The sequence below is a fragment of the Schistocerca serialis genome, chromosome 3, assembly GCF_023864345.2.
Source record: "Schistocerca serialis cubense isolate TAMUIC-IGC-003099 chromosome 3, iqSchSeri2.2, whole genome shotgun sequence".
NCBI lineage: Eukaryota > Metazoa > Arthropoda > Insecta > Orthoptera > Acrididae > Schistocerca > Schistocerca serialis.
In genome coordinates, this window is record NC_064640.1 from 294,090,762 (window position 1) to 294,113,620 (window position 22,859).

General features: G+C 40.0%; 1 protein-coding gene across 1 annotated transcript in view; it reads left to right on the forward strand.

The window, feature by feature from the left end:
* Nucleotides 1-202: 202 nt before the first annotated feature.
* Nucleotides 203-22,859, forward strand: part of LOC126470084 (ATP-citrate synthase) — a 166,639-nt gene continuing 143,982 nt past the window's right edge. The window contains exon 1 of the mRNA XM_050097597.1: nt 203-355. The gene's annotated coding sequence lies outside the window, so the exon portion shown is untranslated. The remainder of the gene's footprint in view (nt 356-22,859) is intronic.

Sequence of the window (22,859 nt, forward strand, 5' to 3'; positions counted from 1 at the left end):
CTTGTATAACTTCTGCTACTTTTCTCAGTTCTCGCTCCCCGTCTTCGCTAAGCGTAACTATTTTACAGTCGGGACACGGAAACTCTAACAGTGCGTAACCATTATGGTCCGAACAGCGGACCTTTGCTACACTATTACTATTCTGTAGTTATGATCATATGCCAGTGTTGTTTAGTGCGGCCACAAATGTAGAGATTTTTATGCCACAAGGCGAACATTTTTTAACCTTTTTTCCCGTGTGACAGCTAAAGTCTTTGACTTTTACTTAAACAGTTGAAAGAGCTGCATGTGTATTGTGTATGTAGTGGGTGCGAAACTGAAGTTTGTTCGGAATACATTGACGCATGTAACTATTGTAAGTATGCTCAGAAATCGATATATTGAATATACTTACGTTTTCGTATCATGGAGATGAGATTAGATGCCATAGGAGTGTTACATGTTGTTCGAGAAGTGAAAACATGATGGCGTTGTTAAACTACTGCGGTTTGAGCTGATCGGAATACTGCAGTTGGAAATTACGATGTAGCATCATGACCGGACGATATTGCTGACGTAGAGTGTGAGCATTTATGCAAATTGAATCGAAAGTGAAAAATATCTATCGGATGCTCGTTAGTATGTGTGACTTCAAAATAAATGTCTAAAAGTTTTTTTAATAAGGCCAAATTTTCCTAAAGAGATGCTTGTAATTGATGAAATGAAAGGTTCTGTGTTATATACAGCTGCTGCGTTTATGAAATTAGCTAACCAAGTGAAATCAAGGAGATTAATTTACCAAGAGAAAGATGAAATGTTAATAAACTCTATTGTAGTAAATAATTCACACAGATATCGGGCAGATATTTTATGCTGACACAAAAATATTTAGGTTATTACACAAGTATCAGCCAAACTAGTTATTTAAAACAATTTCAAGAGTAGGTGATACCGTTATGTTACGGTAACGATTTTTTTTCTCAATGGACATGATTGTTATACAAACGTCAAAGCGAAAATGTATAAGTTCATTATGCCGTTCTAAATGGTACATTTCGCGTGTTTAAGGTGTCTCTCTCTCTCTCTCTCTCTCTCTCTCTCTCTCTCTCCACACTACTTTCACTCCCCTCCCCCCTCCGATCGCCAATGATGGGCATGCGTGGCAGAGAATTCTGCTGGCTACAACCGGATGACTCCAGTAGCTGTTTCAAAATGTGGTCTTCAGTGTGATGTTAAATTACCCGCACTCCACCCCTCATCGAAAACATAGTAGCAGTGACAGACATTTTTAGCGTAGCCAGAAGTCAAGACGACATTTTTAACGTAGCCAGAAGTCAAGGTTAGGTTGAAATGTTGTAATTTGTTGCGTTGGCGAAGGCAATGAATGTGAACGTCAAATGTTGTTGTAACAAGATTGACCTTAGCACAGTCTGATGTTTATATTTGTGCCATATTTAAAAGCACTTTACCACATTGAACACACATTTTATCATGACAGCTAAAACTAACGATAAAATTACAAAACTTAGATGATGGACAAATTGCCAACTAATATTTTAATGTATGTTAAGTACATTTGTTGTACATAAAGTACAAGAAATGCAATGGGACACTATCCAAATTGTATCTGAAATTTGCATCACCTGGGTCTCAACCCTTCTCTGCCATCACCCCCCCCCCCCCCACCACCACCACCACCACCACCACCACCACCACCACCACCACCACCACCAGCTCTACTACTGTCTTTTTCTTAATTACGTAAGTATAAATTATGCCCCCTCCCCTTCCGGCTGCACATACAACAGTACTGCAATTTCTACTAATCCTTGCCCCTCACATCTCATTCTGCACTTCTGTTTCTTCAGTATCTTATACAGACCATCTGGCGTTGTTTTGAATTGTGAGCCAGTTAATCTTTATTCAATAATGGTCAAAAGTAGGAGGGGAGGAACTAGTGGTCAGGATAAATACAACTAACAAAAATTTACAATATTCACACCTTAAAAGACCCAATTCTTAAGAGAGAAATCTAAACAACTTCTCGTCCCCCTTCCATCCCCCCACCCCCCCAAAAAAAGAATACCTGTGGCACTTACCCAACCTATTCAGTTGAAATTCTTGACCTATAAATTTTTCATCGTACCCAAAGAAAACAATGAAATACACAATAATTATCCAGGACACACTTCCAGTAGCAGCTCTCCTCTAAATGAGGCTGCAAGGTGGCCCTATTACCCTCCCTATAACAGATTTAATAGCCTCCTCAAGTCCCCCTTTTTTTTTTATTGTTACACACACTGGCACTATAATCCTTAAACTGAATTCTGTGATTTACAACTACATGATCATATGTCCTTCTCCCTCAATTCTTGTATGATGAAAAAGCATTTGAACGTGTGGTTGTACCCTCCTCAATGCGTTCTTCAAACCAACCCTCCACCCACCCACCCCCCAATACCCATTTTGTTTTATTTTCAAGCACCTGAAAAATGTCTGAACCCAGCCCATACAGAACAGCCTCCTACATCCATAAACCTTTATGAGAACTACCTCTCATTTTATCAAGCAGATTCAGCTGTTGTTAAGTTGGCCATATGCTGCTTTGGTTACTGCAGGGGCAGATTCTGTACATAGGCTGTCACCTGTATTTGTCACACTTACAGTGCGGATGGATTGAAAATGGACACAGGTGTCTGAAACTAGTCACCATCAAGAAATAAAATGTACTTCACAATGCAATTTATGGCAGAGCTACGACCATTTATTTCAATTATAAGGCAAGTTGCGGACATATTTTTCACCTTCAGCATGCTGGAAATTTGCAGACAGAGATTTATTGATTTCCACTACCACTCATGGTCCCCTACATTCAATGACTTCAGAACATACTTCTCTACAAAATGAAAACTACTGTAACACACAATGGTCACTCACTTGTCTTGTGCATAGAACCCAATGGAAAATAATTTAACAAAAATAATAAGTAACCAAATCTCTCTCTCTCTCTCTCTCTCTCTCTCTCTCTCACACACACACACACACACACACACACACACACACACAGACAGAATTCATTAATTCAAAGTAACCCTCTAGTGGACCAAAACAAGCATCAAATTATTCGCTAACATGCCTAACAAACAACTTCGGAACATAAACAGCTAACGCAGGAATATGACAACAACAGGCTTTATTAAAAAAAAAAAAAAAAAAAAAAAAAACACTTGCCACTGTGATGTCACACAACACACACTATGCGTCACAGCTGATGGATAGAATTGAACCTTTTAGTTGACTCCATTTTCTTTACAGATTAGCTGGGATTCACACAAAATAGGATAGTAGATTACCACAATAACCATTTGTGGGCAGATGCAAATTCTGGAGCAGCTGGGGAAGCAAGGCATCAGGTTCACTTTAGTGTCAGTGTGTGGGGACGGGGATTGTAATTGACAGTAGTTGCTGTTTATTACCGATTTCTGTTCAGCAAACTACCTCAGCTAGTGGGGAATGTTACCCTTAACAGAAAGACTGCAGATGTGGTTATGCCAGACTGAACAGCACCGTACTTTCAGCATGGTCTATCATTACCCAACTCAAATGTTTACTAAGCAATGGTTTGGTTGAGGCTCCTGTTTACTTGACTTTAATTTTTCAGGGTATGGGTGACTTAAAGGCATTAACGTACACCACACTAGTCAATGTGCGCACCTTACAGGAACATGTACTTCATTGCATGTGAACAAATACAAGGATAGCCAAGTGTTTTCACACGGGTTTGTGATTCTTTGATGTGGTGGTGGTGGTGGTGGTGGTGCTGCTGCTGCTGCTGCTGCTGCTGCCAGAATAAGTAACTACTTTGAGTGCCTCCTGCAGTGTCAACAAACAGGTGACCATCACGGGACAAAATGGCCCATATTTCAATAAGTATTTATTTTCAGACTGATGTTTATAGGACTTCTTCTAGTTTGAACCCATACTATACTCTGTAAAAAATTTACCCAACAGTGTTCTGTGAAAATTCTGGCTTCCTTTCAGATTCTCATTGTAAGTTTCATTAGTGTCTCTGTTGCATTTTCATGAAAGGGACTCAACCAGTTGCCTTCACTATTCTTGTGCTAGCTGAGCGTATGCACAGTCTCCAGTTGCCTTATTCATAACAGGTTATGTAAATTTAATCTTTCATTTTTCCCAAAATGCCAGAGCAGTACATCAGCATCCTGTAAGAGTTTTGCTTTAGAGATGCACCACATTTTTGTGAGAACTCTGCTAACAAATCGATCTTCCATTCATTTTCTCTGCTACTGGTTTAGAATATTCATTCCATTTTGTGCCACTTTGTAGTACTACTGCTGGATATTTAAAGGACGACAGATTCCAGAATTTATCACTAGTTGCGTGTAATTGGAAATGACAAAGTTTTCCTTCACTGAGGGCATTATCTCACATTATTTAAATGTAAATTCATTCACCATGTGATTTACCCATTCATTTGTCATGTGACATAAATCCCATCAGGGATAGCTTTCAGTGATGTGGACTGATTAAAGTTATAGATTAATAGGCAGAAGTAGGCACTATCGGATGTTTGGGTAAAGTATTTGTGGAAATATTGTCTGAGGTATTTTTTCACCAGTGAACAAACTAGGAGTCCCTCTGACCCTATCTTATAAATAACTTGTTTAATGTGTGGAGTACAAATATAAAAATACTGAACATTCATTACAGTGTTAAAATTAAAAATTTACTGCGCGCGCGCGCGCGCGCGCACGCACGCACGCACGCACACACACACACACACACACACACACACACACACACACACACAGAATTTACTATTTGTAAGATATAATGTATGGGGAAAAAAAGCAAACTCTGTTTCAAAGTGGTTTTTCCTGATCACATGTTGATTCTGTGGGAGAAGCTTACTTTCTTCCAGGAAAGTCAGAGCGTACGTGCATAGACATTTCTATGGGATTCTGCAGTATTGGGAATATTGGTGTGCAGTTCTGTTCATTCATTATTTTACCCTCTTATTAACAGTAACGACCTCTGCTCATTTTCACCCACGATCTTCATTATGGTTTTGTCAGTCAGCTCTCAGCTCCTCTGAAAACCAAGGCACCTTTGATAAGGAGGTGGTCATTTGCAGTAAATTTTTAATTTTAACACTGTAATGAATGTTCAGTATTTTACAGTTGGCTCAAAGTATTTTTATTTTACTGTTTGATCTGACATCTAGCAAAATTTCATTCTCAGAAACAGACAACTGTCATTGCATTCGTGGATTCTTATACTGTGTGTTACCCTTTTGTACTGTGGATTACTATGTAAAATAGTTTCATATATAATCGAAGTTTGAGTAATGCTAGCAAAAGTTGATGTAATGCCAGCTGCTATTCTCCTCGTAAGGCATAGTCTTTTACACAAAATATATTTAGTAATAGTTGAAAAGTCCAAAAAATCTCCAAATACTAGGCTTAATGGACTGGTATTGTTTCTTGACTTTTTTAAAACTTAGTAGGTAAGCATTCCAAGGTAAAAGTAGAAATGCATGGGTAGATAAAATGGCAGAGACCTGTCTAGATCATCCAGAACATTGGGGGGGGGGGGGGGGGGGGGAAGAGAGAGAGAGAGAAGGAACAAACTGTTTTCTAGTTGGTGATTACCAGTTTATCCTGAGGTTTGTGTTGTCATATTGTGGTATGAAAAAGTTTTCTGCGTCATCTAAATGGGGTACTGTGTTTGTGAAGAGATGGTATACAGTTTCAAACTGTTTTTCATAGTAGCTGTGTCAATAAATATTCTTTCACTAAATATAAACATTAATAGATATAGTTTAGTTTTTACTTTTTGTGGTGCAAAACATCCTGAATACTTGATTAGGTCATGTGACAGCTGTCATGGCAGGGAGAACAATGAATGACATGAACTGCTTGGATTATATGTGGCTCTGAAAGATGTTGCAACAGATGAAGAATTCATGTGGAGTACTGGGTCATGTGGTGACCAAGAAAACAGCAGTTTGTGTGCCAAGATAGCATATACTGAGACCCAAACATTACGTAGTTCATTGACTTTTAAAATTTTGAAGCAAGGGTAAGGCATCATTGAGAGATTATGTTTTCAAAATGGAAGATTCGTAACAAGACAGTTGTTATTGACAGGATGGCACTCCAAAAGGGTTAATAGTGAGCTTTCAGTTGTACAGCAGAGTTGTTGACATCATTTTATATTTCGATAACTGACCCATATGTCTTCTTCAGATGCTATGAGCTGTTGTGTACTCAATGTCTTGAGTTGAACTGTACATTGAAGTATTGTAGGTGTTATGTCACTATTTATAGCTGAATTGGACCCCCAGTGCCCATTGTGATCTTTGATGTTCACTTGTATTTCAGAGCCAGCTCTGGTGGATGAGACGGCCAGCGAGAGCTTAATAACTTTTAGTGCTGGAAGCAATTCTTGATCAAAATAAAAGTCTTCACCACAGTTAATTATGTTTCCAGAACTCTCTGTTTCAATAGACTTTGTAATTTCACTCTCTCAGAAACTTGGAATTTGCAGCCCAATATAGGTCTTGTCATGTTTTATTCCATTTTTGTATTTGAGGCAGTGCTCTGCTCAGCAACAACTGATACACTTGACTGTTTCACTTGGGTGTGTCACTGATCGTTCATACATCTCTCCTTGACAATTCTGACAGGCTGCCCCACATAAGGCTTGCCACATTTGCATGATATGTGCCACATGCCCTGCTCTTGGAGACCTAGATTGTCTTTAACATTACAAAGAAGGCTTTCATATATGTTGATGGGAGTGAAATACAGTGGAAGCCATATTTCTGTAGAACTTTGCCAATTTTTGCAGTGAATAATGATAAAACGTCTTTGTTATAAAGTTAAATACAATCTAGGTCGCCATAATTTGGGTGTACACTGCATTTTGTATGAATGTGACAGGTCTTACAGGGGACAGACTGCTAGAACCAATCAAGGAAGGATGCAAAACAACAATGACAGACCTAACAAAAACAACCAAGGAAATCGACTGTTGCTGAGCACTGTCGGGAATATACTTATGAAATTAAGTATGATGAGACGAGTATCATGGTGCAAACATTAAGTTTCCGGGAAAGCAAAATTAGGGAGTCTGTTGAAACAAAGATGTGGGAAAACCTAATAAACCATGATGGAGGTTTCTTTCTGCACAAAGCTTCGGGTTCAGCACTCAGTTTGTTAAGATATTGCTGGCACTCTCACCCTCCAGAGTTGTAAAATGTTAAGTGAATGTACACTTTGTAAAATAAATACTTGCTTTGAAAAATAAGTAAGCATCAAAGCATGTAGTGAGCACTTGTGGTTGAACTCTGCTATGAACAGCAAGGAGACATCAAAAACACTGAAACCCAGTCAATGTCTGTGCAGTGAGTAGACATAATACAGCTCACAGCACCTGCGTATGATGACTGGGTTAGTTTTCAAAATATTCTGCATCAAAAGGAATCAAATTTGGTTGTACGCCAAAAAACACACCATTAATGAATCATGCCGATAAAAGCTGAGATATCCAAGAGGGTTGTTCAGCCGTATAATCTGAAAGATTTTTCCTTACTCCTGTATTATGGCACCTTTCTTTTGGGAAGTGTGTGTGTGTGTTGTGTTAAGTGTATCTTTCCATTGTAGGTAATGAATGCATGTGAAGTACAATGTTCTGTAAAGTTTGTTGATTACTATAAAGAGTAGGGAGAGAGTGAAACCCGGTGCCTAGACATATCCTGCTCCTTTCAAAAGCATCGAAGGGATTTCCAACCTTAAAGTCTTCTTCTGAAGGATGGAGCACCATCACATATTATATGCACTCACTTCATGAAACTGCAAAGATTTCTGAAATTCAACCCAGAGTATTGGCACAAAGTCTGTCGATCGGGAACTACTGCACCATTTCTCCTCTCCTTGTTGGCGGAATACTGGTGATGAAAATTTCTGCCTCCACTGGCTACACCTGATGGGGTCAAGCACTACCTTACAGCCATAAGTTTACTATATCTACTGGGTAGGGGGGGCGGGGAGGGAAGATGTTTAATATGTAACCAAAATTCATAATCTACAGTTGACGTCAGTTACTTCATTAATGTTATTTTTAACTGTTATACATTTATTTAGCAATGGCTTTCTGATGTTACACGGCTGTTGTTTAGGTAACACAAATGTATTTTGTGGTGGTCCAAAATGGTCATGCCATTGCTGAAAATTGTTACGTGTGAAATGCACCACAATAAAGATCTTTCAAATGTTCAGAAGAACTTTGTCAGTGATTACTACATCCAGAAATGGTTCTGTTAATTTTGACAGCAGTAAATACACAAGTGCTGTCATGTAATTGCGAAATACGGTCTGAATCAAGACCAGGAAGCTCTTCATGTAGCTTGCTTTAAACTGTTTCTAGGTATTGTTGAAATATTTCTGGTAAAGCTGTTTTCAGATGATCTTATCTTTAGTCTTCAGAATTAAAAGACTAATGTGAGTTTCCAGATGTGATTTTCCATACTAGTTATACATTCATGCAAAAAATTGATTCCGGTACCAGTCCAACTAACAATCAAGGTTAGCAAGGTGACACTGTGGTTAAACCATCAGAATTTAACCCAGGGTTCATATCTCTGTCGGGCTATTATGATTTTATATTCCCATAGTTTCTCTAAAACACCTATGTGAATGACTAGATTGTTCCTATACTTACATACTGTTCAGCCACACAGATTTATGGTTCCAGTGGTTTGCATAATTTTTTTAAGGTAAATGTTGATGTAGTTCCTTCAGGAATGGCCAGTGTCTTTCATCATCCTTCCCAAATCTGTGTGTGCACAGTCTCTGATCACCCCCTTTTCAGTCTGACAATAAGCCCTAGTGTTCACTCCAACCATTATTCCTATAGCCAGGTCACAGCTAGTTTCTTGTCAGCTTAGCTCCATCTCTCAAGATCATGTTCTCAATTCAGCATTCTAGAATGTTATTTATATCAGTGCATTCTTGATAGTGACAGTTATCATGTTGTGCCATTTGTCTTCATTTATAATAAGTATTGTTGTCTTCAAGAATGTCTTTATTTTGTAGTCTTAATCAGTATTCCTTTGTCTCATTAAATTTTATGTCCACTGAATCAGCACTTTCTTTTTTATTAAGGTATCTAGACATATTTTTCCAGTACTGGGTTATCTTTGCAAGTTTAGAAACCTGAGGTTAGAGTTAAGTTTTGTACCAAAGCCTGAGGTTAAGCTAGTAGCTGATAGTTTTATTTACTGCAGGCATTCTGAACAAGCTCTAAATATCAATTGCTGTGATTCTGCTCAAGAAATTCTTAGCCTGAAATTTTATAGCTCAGTTAGACAAGAGCGAAATGAGCCATGCGAACGAGCTCAAAATAAGAATTTTTATTATTCTGGCTGCTGCAATGTTGAGATGGTGGTCATTGTTCCAAGTCACAGCTCTCTTTTTCTCAAGCCAAGTGAGGGATGTGGACAAGCTGAAAATAAGAATAGCTGTATTGCATTTGACTTTACTTCAAGAATATGGTAAGTTCGAAGAAGATGCTTTTACTTTGAAAGAGCAAAATCAACTTCCCAAGATTACATTATTGACCATTAAAAATTTCTTTTTTAATTATGTATCTTGTGTCTTTCTGTGCGTTTCTATGAATGTCACATTACATTGCTGGAAATATTTCCTACTGCATCTGTTCTGTGCTGTGTTTACTTGCGATGAGCTCCAGCAGTGAAGGAAGATACGTTTTGATCTGTCTGCTAGAAAATCTGAAGGGGAAGGTATGTACAGTGCTTGTTAGGATCGTGGCATCCTATGAGCGACAAGTGCCCCCCTATGTGCAGCTAAATTGTAAGTGCCTCAGAAGTCTCACCCAGAATGATCTACTTCAAGATTAGTGATCATCCTGAGAAGGGTTCAGCAAACAGACCAAGTAATAGGACACACATTAGTTGGTAGAACATGTGTTTTAGCATGACAGAAAGGCTCATTTGTGGTGACTTCTTTCCACATACATAAGAGACTGTAAGGCCTAAAAACAACTTGGAACTAGTGCTAGCAGATTTGCAATAGGGCCCCTCTTCATAGTAGAAACAGCCTTGTTGGTCCTGATAAACCACCTCTTAAGTAATAAATTGGGGGAAAAACAATTAATGTGGAACTGCAAAATACTCTGACCTTCAGTATGTGTGTTGTAACATGCTAGTACTTGATACTTGATACTTGAATGAGGCCGAAGGACTTACCAGTGTGTAGATTATCATCCCACTGAATCCTGGAAATACACCACTCTTTGTACTCACATTTGATTCTGTAGTTAATCCTGGACACACACAGGCTGACATCCACTTTAGGGTCAATTTGATTCTGTAGTTAATCCTGGACACACACAGGCTGACATCCACTTTAGGGTCAGACATTACAACCATAACCCATTGCACAAGTGTGTTTGAGATCCAAAGAACTTGGCATTGAAAAGAAGATTTAGATCCACTGTTTTGCTTGAACTGTTCAGTGTAATCCAGTCCGTCAAGTTTTATTAAATTTAAAAAAAATAAAAAATAAAAAAAAAGAATTCATGAAATTCCAGTAATAAAATGTTTCTCGTATTTTGGTGCTAAGTGGGTGTACAAAACTTTCTCTCTCTCTCTCTCTCTCTCTCTCTCTCTCTCTCTCTCTCTCTCTCTCTCTGTGTGTGTATGTGTGTGTGTGTGTGTGTGTGTGTGTGTTCTTCCAGTGATTGGACAGTGGAATACTTATAACCTCCTCCAGTGTAGCAACACCCATGAAGAGTAGCAATTACTGAAAATCAATGTGACTCAGGCGTGAAATAAGACTGTCTTCTATTATTATGGAAGATATAATATTCATTGTCTACAGTAGGCCCTGACAAAATCCATTAAATATGCTCCTGTTAACAGTACTTCACCAGTAATGGTAGGGAAATTCAGTCTTATTAATGTATTAAAGGATACATGCTAAATTGTGCTCATAGCACTGAGCTATCCTTCAATGTGGAAAGGCTCCATGCCTGAGTATTGATCATAGTATTACCTTCACTAAATGTGTAGGAAAGTCATTACTGCGGATAATAAGCATTCTGGACCAAAAATTTGTTATTGTGAGGAGACATAAATCTAATACTGTGTAACACTGTCTCTAGCCTTGGTAATGGCCTTCAGTCTGTTATGAAGAGTGTCCACAAGTTTCTTCAGGTATGCAATATTCAGGTGAAATCACCCTTTGATGATTAAATTCTGTAGAGCTGCCAAATAGTGGGAATGTTGATTGCTGTGTTAACCCAACCCACTCTTCCAGATAGTCAGACATTTTCTGTGGGATTACAATCAGGTGATTTAGGAGGCCAAATGAGGTCTGATTGGATGGCTGAGTGTTTGTCAAACCAGGAACATATGTGGGCAGCCCTGTGAACACTGCTGTCAATTTGGAAGCTGCAAGTGCAACACTTGCTCACCAAAACTTTGAAATAAACATCCTACTACATTTTCACAGTATCCCACCTATGGGTTTCAATGCACATCACCCTGTGGGGGAATACCGTGTCGTCTGGTAAGGGTCTTCTAATTGACCAACTTCGTTTCAGTTTTGTTCTGTCTCCCCTCAATGCTCCCTCCCCTCCCCTACCTGCTTTACTACCGCCCATGGTACCTTTACGGCTGTAAATCCTGTCTTATGGGTTTGCAAGAATGAATATTGCAATACAATGAACTTTGTGATAAGTCATCACTTTATGGTTATCTTATTACTTCCTTGTCTTTTCCTGAAAGACAGACTACCCTATGGGGCTCTCCAAAGGACCAACTGGTGACAGTGGTATAGCTCTGGCGTCCTCTTGGTCCCCTCTCTGTCAGATTACATTTAAGGCCCCCCCCCCCTCTCAACCAGCAGCTGGTACTGTGGTGGACCAAAAACGTTGCAACAGCTATTCAGGACCATTGAAGGGCCCTGCAACACCTCTAGTAACACCCTTCACAGGCTGCCCTCATAACTTTTAAGCTGCTCTGTGCAAAGGAATGCTGGGTGCACTATACCTCCTTCTTGGGAATATATGCCACTCTACCCCATCCATGAGCTAAGACTTGTAGTCTACTGGGCTGCTGAAAAGAAAAAACTGTTCTGGGTCTGTTTCTGCTGATGCTTTGGCTCTTACTGAACACCCTGTTACACACTTTTTGACAGCATTAGTATCCTGTTCTTATGTAGTTACCTTTCAGATGCGGAAGCAGTGAGTTGAAGAATCCCCTCACTGTTTAAACCGACTCCCTGTGTCCCTTCCCCCTATAATCTTAATTATATAACGAAGCTTTCACTGATTGGGAACTGCTTCAGGCTCTTGATTTGTCACATGATATGGCCCAAGCCGTGATTAGATTCATAATTAAATGACCCAACGTCTGAATGCATCTCAAATTCCATCTATGCATGGTCGTTGAGTGATTTTGGCTAGAAGGTGTTTGCCGCTTGCAATGGCGAGATAGTGTCATCATTCCAGTCCTTACTCTAGCCAAAACCTAATGTGCATCGACAGCTACCAACCAAATTAGCTTTACCAATATGTCTGCACACTGCATAAAAGTTTCTTACTGCTGCACTGTATGTTGACAACTTTTGAATTTGGTATAGCTCTCAATCTGTAGCCTTGGCTGAACACCAGCTCCAAGGCACCCACACTGGACTTGCATTCGGGAGGACGACGGTTCAATCCCGTCTCCGGCCATCCTGATTTAGGTTTTCCGTGGTTTCCTTAAATCTCTTCAGGCAAATGCCGGGATGGTTCCTTTGAAAGGGCACGGCCGATTTCCTTTCCCATCCTTCCCTCACCCGAGCTTGCGCTCCGTCTCTAATGACCTCGTTGTCAGCGGGACGTTAAACACTAATCTCCTCTCCTCCTCCAAGGCACCATCTGAAGAACATCCACTTGGACCCTTTTCCCATGGCTCCCAATGTTCTTCTGCAAAAACACGAGTTGTGCATTTCTGTAGTCATACCATGGTACATCCTGATCCCAGAACTCTATGGTTCATCCTGATCCCAGAACTCTGCCTGAGTACCCATTACTAAGACATTGCTGCTGAGTCCCTATTTGAGACACCTCTTTAACCAGAACCTGACATGTCTGCCCCATATTTATCAACATATGAGGAGCTGTGTGTGAATGCTTAACACACTCTTGCCCAGATAATGCGTGATACTCGTCTCTAGCCCCTGTTGGTTAAGGTATTTTTGTAACCACTATTCTTATATTGTGTTACATGGATGCGAGTACTACACTGTTACTTGCAGATACATTGGACAGTCTGTGCTGATGTAACAACAAATCTGGCAACTTCATTTGCGGTGCGATCATGGGCACTGTCACGTAATACGAGCGAGATCTCCTTCCCGCCCACGCATCACACACATGCACCCTTGCAGGCGCCGCACACGCTTAAAGTGGAGGCTGGCCGCTTGGTGATGTGTACCATCTACTGTGCTCCGAAGTGACCAGTGTGCTTTTTTAGGGGGTGACACGTTTAAATACACAGGCAGTTTTTAGGTATTGAAAATCACATTTGTAGGGTCAATTAGTATTCCGCAACTGTAATCCTGTGAACCCCTCTTCCCTACAATGTTTCTCGTACTCTTTGCTTACGTTGTTTTTCCCATTTCCTGAATAAATAAGCCGTTATAAATATAAACCATTCAGAAAGTAACACTAGCCAACATAGCTAAAAAATGACAAGAAGTAGTAAGTGGTTTAGATATTAGTAAAAATTACAGAATTACGTTAACATGTGTACATAGTGATTTGCAGATTAAACACTGCTTTATGGGTCATTGGATGTTTTTATTGTTTTTTTTCAATCCTAACCAAAAATAAACAAATTAACAAATCGATGAAACTGCTCAGTTGGAGAGTATATGTCGATTTTTTTTTTTTTGCCTCAGGTGGGCTACTAGTTATTTGTGTAAATTAGCCGCATATATAATAATTTACCATTATTTAAAACTTGAAGTTTGTCCGAAACATAAGATTGTGCTTTTGAAATTTAGCAATTGAATGAAGAATAACTGCTGCAAGCCAAATTCAGATAGCTGCGAACATAAAAAGCAAACTTATTGCCTTCCATCTTGATCTGCACAAGTGCCAACTTCGTTTAATTATAATTATTTTCTCAAGTAATTTTGTAAATTTGCTCATTTTTTTCCGGTCATTAAAATTAATTTTTGTAGACTCAGAAAACTGTGATATAAATTAACTTAAAAATAAAATACGAGAACTATCTCAGACTTAGTTTCATATTGAATCATTCAGGTGCAGACTTAGGAAACGTGTAAGCAAGAGTAGCAGCCAAAGAGGCTTGTTGGAGAGACTCTGTGTTGTAATGCACCATTTCTCTGTGAGGTGTCACTTTTACTGTTGAGAATTTTCAGGAAATTATGAATAACGCTCTTCGATTAGTGAAATCTGTGTGGCAGTGACATAAACTATATGATTAAAGGTATCCAGACACCCCTATACAGTGTGGAATTGACAATTAGATGTCACGAGAGGACGATTCTGCAGCAAAAAAGATGTCGGCGAGTATTGTGCTGTCGATAGAGAGGCAAAACTGCAGAATTGGTCGGCAAGGAGAGCTGAGTGACTAGACGTGGACTAGACACTAGATGCCACCTGAGTGAAAAATCTATCCTGGATAATCCAATGTTTCTGTAGATGACCAAGTCGACTGTCGGTGTGATTGTGAAGTGGAAATGCGAAGCAACTGTAACTAATCGAAGACCAGCCTGATCTCTTAAGTACTGATGAACAAGGAACGTCGCAAGCTTTGCGGAGTGTGCTTGTAAAAAAACTCGCATGAAATCAGTTGTAGGAATCACTCGTGAGTTCCAAATGGCCCAGTCAGTGAAGACCCAAATAGATTGAATAGGGGCAAAAATTACAGTACCTGCAAATTTCTGCACAGTGGTAGGAGGGAGTGCTATGAACAACACATAAAATACTGACCAAGGTGTGTGTGTGTGTGTGTGTGTGTGTGTGTGTGTGTGTGTGTGGGGGGGGGGGGGTAAAGGTCACATTTTATATTTTTCTTAAATAACTCAAAAACTGCCTCTTCTAGCGAAAATGTTTCCCAGTACAAAATTGGACTACATTAAATTTCGTACAAAAAAGGTCCTTTTCATTTTTTCTGTATGACTAATAGTTTCCGCGTGATAGAAAAATTGCAGATTATTAAAAATATTGTTTTTGTGATATAAAATTAATGTTTGTTGTTAAATGAACTGGGCTAAGAACAAATATTAAATGTAGGTAACACGTCCATGGGCAGTGAAACCATATCGAGAGATAAACTGTGTTCTGGGTATGTGATGGGATTGGGGGGAAGGGGGTAGTGGATGGAGTGTACACGCGCGAGGGAAGACAGGTCACTGGTTTGTGGTCATGCGCTTCTCTCCTACGTCGTCTGCGAACTGAAGAATGAGCAGCGATTACACACTGTGTCTACCAGAATACGTCACAAGAAGCATCTACAGGGAGTTTCACAAATTATCACTTCATGAATCATCACTGACAACGCAGTGTGCAGACATGTCCGGGGGTTTGTTTATTTTCCACAAAATGCTTTAACACAACATGGAATGCAGATATGAGTTACCCATAATTCCAACGCAAGAAATGCGTATGGACAGATTCTATGTAAATCTGTACATACTGTTCCGCAGTGCTAGAGGGGAAACTGATTCTTAGTCATCCTACACGGCAGTTCTAGCGTTCTTCCGTTATGGGCGACTTCCCGCAGCACCGAGCGCTGCTGCTCACTTTTCAGTTTACAGACAGACCATACCTCCTCAGCATTTGCTGTCGATTTTTCTGATGAGGTTGACAAAGTAACTTAACTGAGTCCGTGTATATATAATGGAGTTATTTTCAATTTATTAAGTGAATACTTATTTGCAATTGTTAAGTGAGCTTAAAATACTTTCTACAAACGATGGCCGAGAAGTACGTAATTTGTAAGTGCGATGCCGTCAGTGACATGTATAGTGTTGGTGGGAAAGGGATTGGATTGGTAAATGCACCTTGCTGCTTTGTTTCCTTGATAAAATATTGTAAAGCCATGTAACCATGTTGTAGTAAGTAGTTGGTGAATTAATCAATGACCAGAAAATTACTCCACTTCTCTCACCATGAATATTCGTACTCGTAGAGAGCATAAATGTCTACCATTCAGGAATAGCAGGCACTTGCGGAGTAGGCTGCCAGTACTACACATCAGCAGTGTATTTTGCAAGGTGGAAGGGGCTGATCGTGTTCAGATCTAGAATAGCAATCTGCAGTAATGGATTGCTTGACTCATATTGAAGTACCGGAAGTTCCATAACACCTAGATGACCCACATCTGTTGCAGAGGGAGCAGATTTCAGCTTATGGGCCTCTCTAGATCTTGAGAGAGCCGAGGCTGGGCTGATGAATTTCATAACCGCACCTACCGTGGAAAGTATTCCAGCTGTGGAGAGAACGAAATCAACATTGTCGAACACATATAGACAGCATATTGCACTTGGGGGCAGGTTCTTCAGTGTATTTGATAGTTGACGGCACCAGATGTTAAGCATTTTACATAACATATCGCATAACAAGTGTAATTCAATACCCATTTAATAAACTGAAAATAACACCACTATACAAACATGAGCTCAGTGAAGCTATTTTGTCTCCACACATAAGATAACGGGACAAGAAATTCTGAGGATGTATGATCTGTCTGTAAACTGAAACCGAGCTGCGCTCACAATGGGGAAGTTACCGTTACAGGAAGAACGCTACAACAAACTCACAGAATAACTAAGAATCAATTTCCCCACTAGCAGTGCGGAACACCGTGCAGAGATTTACATAGACTTTGTCCATATGAGTTCATTGCGTTAGTAGTACTAACTACTCATATCTGTATACCATGTTTTGTTAGCGCATTTTTTGGAATATAGGGTACACTGGTCCTACTGCTGCTGTGTCGCACATTTCTGTAGTAATTGCTGCTAAACGACACTTGAGGTGGTGTAAAGAACGGCACCACTGGACAGTGGATGACTGGAAACGAGTGATTTGGTGTGATAGATACGCTGTTATGTCCTACGGCAATCCGATGGAAGGGTTGCATGGTTTACTAATGCTTGGAGAACGTCACCTTGCATCACGTTTTGTGCCAACAGTGAATTACAGAGGAGGTATTGTTACGGTATTTTTTTGGGGGGGAGGGGGGGAGTTCTTTTCCTTGGTTTAAGAAAACGCTGATTTGGAAGGATATGAACACATTTTAAAACATTGTGTACTGTGCACCGTAGAGGAATAGTTCGGATAGGTGATTGTTTGTATCAGCATGACATTGCACCCTGCCATAGAGCAGCGTCTGTGAGGCAATGGTTTGTGGACATAACATTTCTGAAATGGACTGCCCTGCCCAGAGTCCCGAACTGAACCCAACGGGACATCTTTGAGATGAGTTATAGTGTCGACTTCCCTTTAGTCTCCAGCATCCAACATCACTACCTTCTATGATTTCGGTTTTTGAGAAAGAATGGGTTGCAATTCCTCCACAGACTTTCATATAAGTCATCGAACGTATCTCACCAGAGCTCAAGTCTCCTTAAGGGCGAAGGATGGACACATCCCATATTAATGTCCACTAATAAGTGTCCGGGTATTTCTGATCAGATAGTGTACATTCTTTTGGTTGTTGCATCATGACGAACTAACCGGGACGTGACTTCACGTAATGTTTTCTGACTTCCCACTCTTTACTCAAACAAGAGAACTCACCTGTCTGTGGTACCTATGGTGCATATATTTTAGAACGTAGAATTTATTCCTCCTCAGTATATAGGAAACCAGATCACACATATTATTAAGAACAATATGTCAGTGTTAATGTGCTGCTATTTTTGGGCTTTCTTCGGAGTTAGAGGAAGGCAAAGGCGTATCACCTCCAATAGCACACCTTGCTTAGCAAGGCACTGTAGTTTACAAACCTACCTTCAGGTTGAGGAAAGCTTTCCGGTATAGTGTCCCTACGCTGTGAGCTAGTGTCATCGAAATCTGTTAACTGTGAGGTAGTCGGCAAGCATTTACTAATGTCTGTCCTCACGATCTGCTGGAAAATGTGTGCAAGGTCTCTCTCCAAGCTGGCGAGATTGATACTACAGATTTGTGTATGTACAAAGTACATTCAGTGAGTCCCCCCACGTCTGCAGTAATTTATTCTGTTACTCGAAACTGTTCCCAAGAGACTGCAGAAACTCTGTCTCTGCATTCTGACGGAGCACATTCTGACGGAGCACAAGAATGTATTACTGAATACCGTGAATTGCTTATCGACGGCCACTGAGTTGATCAGTGTTGAAACTTGTTACAGCGGAAGGACACATTTTGGCCGCGCGGTATTAGCCGAGCGGTCTAAGGCGCTGCAGTCGTGGACTGTGCGGCTGGTCCCTGCGGAGGTTCGAGTCCTCCCTCGGGCATGGTTGTGTGCGTTTGTCCTTAGGATAATTTAGGTTAAGTAGTGTGTAAGCATAGGGACTGATGACCTTAGCAGTTAAGTCCCATAAGATTTCAGACACATTTGAAGGACACATTTTGACAGTAATAATCTTGCGCTCATAGATCGTGATGTACAGTTACTTACTGATGGGAACAATGTACTTTCTTTTGTGCCTAGTCAGTATTTTGATAAGGTGGACTGCTGTGGTTGGTACCGGTCCTTTTTTTTAGCTGATAATAAAGTGAATATAGTTAAAAATTTTGTGTGGTGTTGGGACGCCATACTGGACTTCTAGGCTGGAAAAAATGGAAATGTGTGGTAAGGTTTAATGGGACCAAACTGCAGAGGGTCATCGGTCCCTAAGCCTACACACTAACTTAAACTAAGTTACACTACGAACAATAAACACACACACACACACACACACACACACACACACACACACACGCCCGAGGGAGGACTCGAACCTCCGACGGGGGGAGCCGCACGGATTCTAGGCTGGAGATAATAGTTTGTCACGGACAAGGAGAACACGGCAAGCGTCATCACTCGATTTCGCTGGAACTTCGCTCAATGTAAGAGGAGTCAAAATAAGCGAAGACGTACTTCGGCTTATCTGTAGATACTCGACAGTTGCTAAAAAAAAAAGACGGTCAAAGTTTGTCAGGTACTTTGTGTGCTTTTTATCGCGTGATATCTTCACATGAAATGATGGCTCTTTGGTTGGTGTCGCAGCTTGTTAATTTTGCGCCCCGTATTCGAAACCCGATTATTGTTTTTATTTATTTTATTCGTATTTTTTCATGCATGTGCCAATGCCCGTAGACGGTTACTATACGAATGTTTATCAAGTTAGGGGATATAAGGGCTGCAACTGGACTTCACAATAAGTGTTATACATTTGTGGTATAATATAGGTGTGTGTACAATCTTTTTATATTCTGTATGTCATTCCCGTATCAGTTCTGACATTAATCATTCCTTTTGATGATACCGATCGTAGAAACATTCGAAACACGGATATACCTAACAAACGAGCATCGCGCGATGGCAGGTTCGCCACTGTGGCATTTCACTGTGGAAAGAAACGTTAACATTGTTGACGATTGCCCGCGTTAGCAATAATTCCGCGGCAAACCATGCGCAACGGATCACTTTTCAGAAAACTGGCGCTTGCAGTTGATTGTGAACGAAGATACACTACAGGAATTATACCGAAAACAGTTTCAGATAATTTTCTAATTTTTTTATTAATTGATTCATCTGACATACAATTCGAAGACGAATTAGGACAATGTTGTATCAATATGCACTGGAAAACATACGCGCAGTTATCTGCAGACATGGATATATAAATGAAAAACAAAATTGAAACTAATAATCGGGTTTCGAACACGGGGCGCAAAATTAAGAAGCCGCGACGATAACGAGAAGATATCATGCTGTAAAAGACAATGTACGACGAAAATTTTGACCGTCGTTTTTTCAGAAACGATCGAGTATCTATGGATAATGGATAAGCCGAGGTACGTGTTTGCTTATTTTGCCTCCTCTTCCACTGAGCTAAGTTTTCGGGAAATCGGGTTATGGCACTGGCCGGGTTCTCCTCGTAAGTATGGTTGGGTAATCCATATTTCTTTTAGTGAGCTATACATCTCCTGTGTAATTTTAGTTATTTTAAACCCTGATCTACCTTTCTTTCTCTTGTTATATGACTTTTGGTGCTATCTTGACGAGTGCGTGCCAGAGGATTGCCTGATGGCAGTACTTGGTAACGAAACTGGTAACCAATTGGCGAAATAAAAGTGCGACGATAGGCTAAAACAATTTTTTTCCGATTGTGTTGGTAGTTGCTCCAACAGACAGTATGTCACGAGTATGTAAGATATCAGCTACATGTGTTTAATATATGGCGATGTTCATCTTGGTTTCACTACCAACCGGAGACAGTATGTAGGGAGTTCGGCGAATGTTGTAGTTGGTACAGTTCCGTGTAACGCTAACTGGGGAGTACCCGGCAAACGGTCATTTTTCCTGCAGCGTTTTACACCGTAGGATCACAAGAAAAGAAGGAAGAACCTGTACCAAGAACAACTAATGCTAGCAGGATGAAGATCTGCAACTGGTGTCGCAAAATTTTTCAAATAATTCTCACATTTGCAGAAACAATCTTAGGTAAAACCTGTTATTAAGACAGTGGTCACAGTTCTCCTCAAGACTTCAAAATTCATAGCGTTTAACAAGATGAAAGTTTAAAATAGAATTCCCTAAATTTAACAAATTAGAACAGAAGGTAATACATAGTACAATCAGTGTTTTTGTGATGCTGGAATGTATAAATAATATACCAGAAACGTTCCTTGTTCTACCTGGGATAAACTGGCTGGAATTTCTAAACTTGATTTTCAGAACACTGTAGTCATTTCCCACAAGATCAGTAGTAACCACATACACACATACATAACCTATGACGTTCATTTAGAAGCATAGAACAAGATGTTAAAGTACTCCAGCATTTAAGGAAGGTAATAAAATTAATTTGGTGAAAAAACTGGAGACATAATTGCGTTTAATAAAAATATGGAGTTAAAAAAGTCTAGATTAAAGCTCGAAAGGGACTCAGTGAATTTCTCCAAGTGTTAAGTCAGTGTTCTTGAATAAAAAAACTAAAATAATAGTGGTAGAAAAAATAGTATCCATGTATTATAGAGCGAGTAATGCCCTATATATTACTAAAATTGTGGGTTATACTGAGAAAGTAACATTAAGCTCTGTTGAAACTTTCTAACGTCACATTTGTGTATCTTTATTGGATGTACAGTCGACAAAACAAAACTGTGCACGGAAAATGGCAAAGCCCTCCCACATCTTCAGTTCTTGGCGTGTGCAGCCACGTCACAATTTGTGACAACACTTTCGCCCCGTTAATGGCCATGTTAAGTTATAGCGACGACATCAGTGAATTTTACTATACACAACATTGGAAATTAATACCAATTACAAATTATACAGGGAAGTATTGTATATTGACAGCGATCGCGAAATATGTGGTATTTAACTGGAGCGCTAGATGCGGTCCGAAGTTGGTGTTACGTGCCGCTGTGCTAGTACCTCACGATCAAAATGCCTGGTCGTTAACTCCTTCAACCAGAGTTCGGTTCCCCCAGCTGGCTATTTTTTTCTTTACGTTCCCGTCGTGGTAGGTGCCAACGACCTTTCTGTAGTAGCTTCTCTTGTCTTGATGAATATAACACTCCGAAAATTTTAAACAGAATTCCTGCAAAATATTTTTAGGGAATTCTTTTTATAGGAGTGAGTAAATATTTTGTTGAGGAGTAAGTCATTTTTGGTCAATCAGACTTCTCGCAATATTTTGTCTCTTACGAAGCTTATATTTCGTACGAATAGACATTCATTTCTTTGGCACGAATGAAACTGGAATAATATATTTTTTTATCAAATTGCCCAAGTAAATGGTGAGAGTCAAGCCCAACAGCAACCCTCTTGCCCTTTTATTTGGGCAGAAATTCACTATCGCTCTCGATTTGGAAAGGAATCAGGTACAAATGAAGTTGCCAAAAGTAAGTTTTGTCTGTATGCATTCAACGATTCGCAGAAGTAGCAGACAAAACGGGAAAGCAGATGCAGCAAAAAAAATCATTAAGATGAAATTGAGTAAGGAAGAGTAATGCTTAACGACGAGCTCATAAATTTTGGTCTCGAAGTAAATTTACAAATATGCTGCTAAAGAATAAGTTCAACTATTCAGCCTAATGAATCTGAATAAGACATTTAAAATCTGTCAGACAGTATTTATTAAAATCCGGTTGGATGTGAATAATGATCTGAAAGAGGTAAGCAGGTATGAAATTACACGAGCTTTCAGTTGAGAAGTCAATCGTAGAATATGGATTTCCGACGTAAAATATAGTCCGTTTCTCCGTAATTTGCAAGGAAAATGGAACTCAATAGTCATAGAATGAAGGCTTTCACAACCGGATGACATGGCTGCTGGTAAACCTTTCGGAATGTGAGGTCGTGGTCTAAGAAAGGTCCAAGAAACTCTTCTGTTCCTGACGTTTCGTCCAGAACTGGGCTGGACATCCTCAGAGGAGCTCGAGTCTTGCCGACTCAGCGGAGGAGCTTCTCTGAGGATGTCCAGCGCAGTCCTGGACGGAACTTCAGGAACAGAAGAGTTTCGTGGACCACGATCTGACATCCCGAAAGGTTTACCAGCAGGAATTCAATAATGCCGTCGTCTGCGGGTATGAAAGTACAGACGCCAGATGACGGA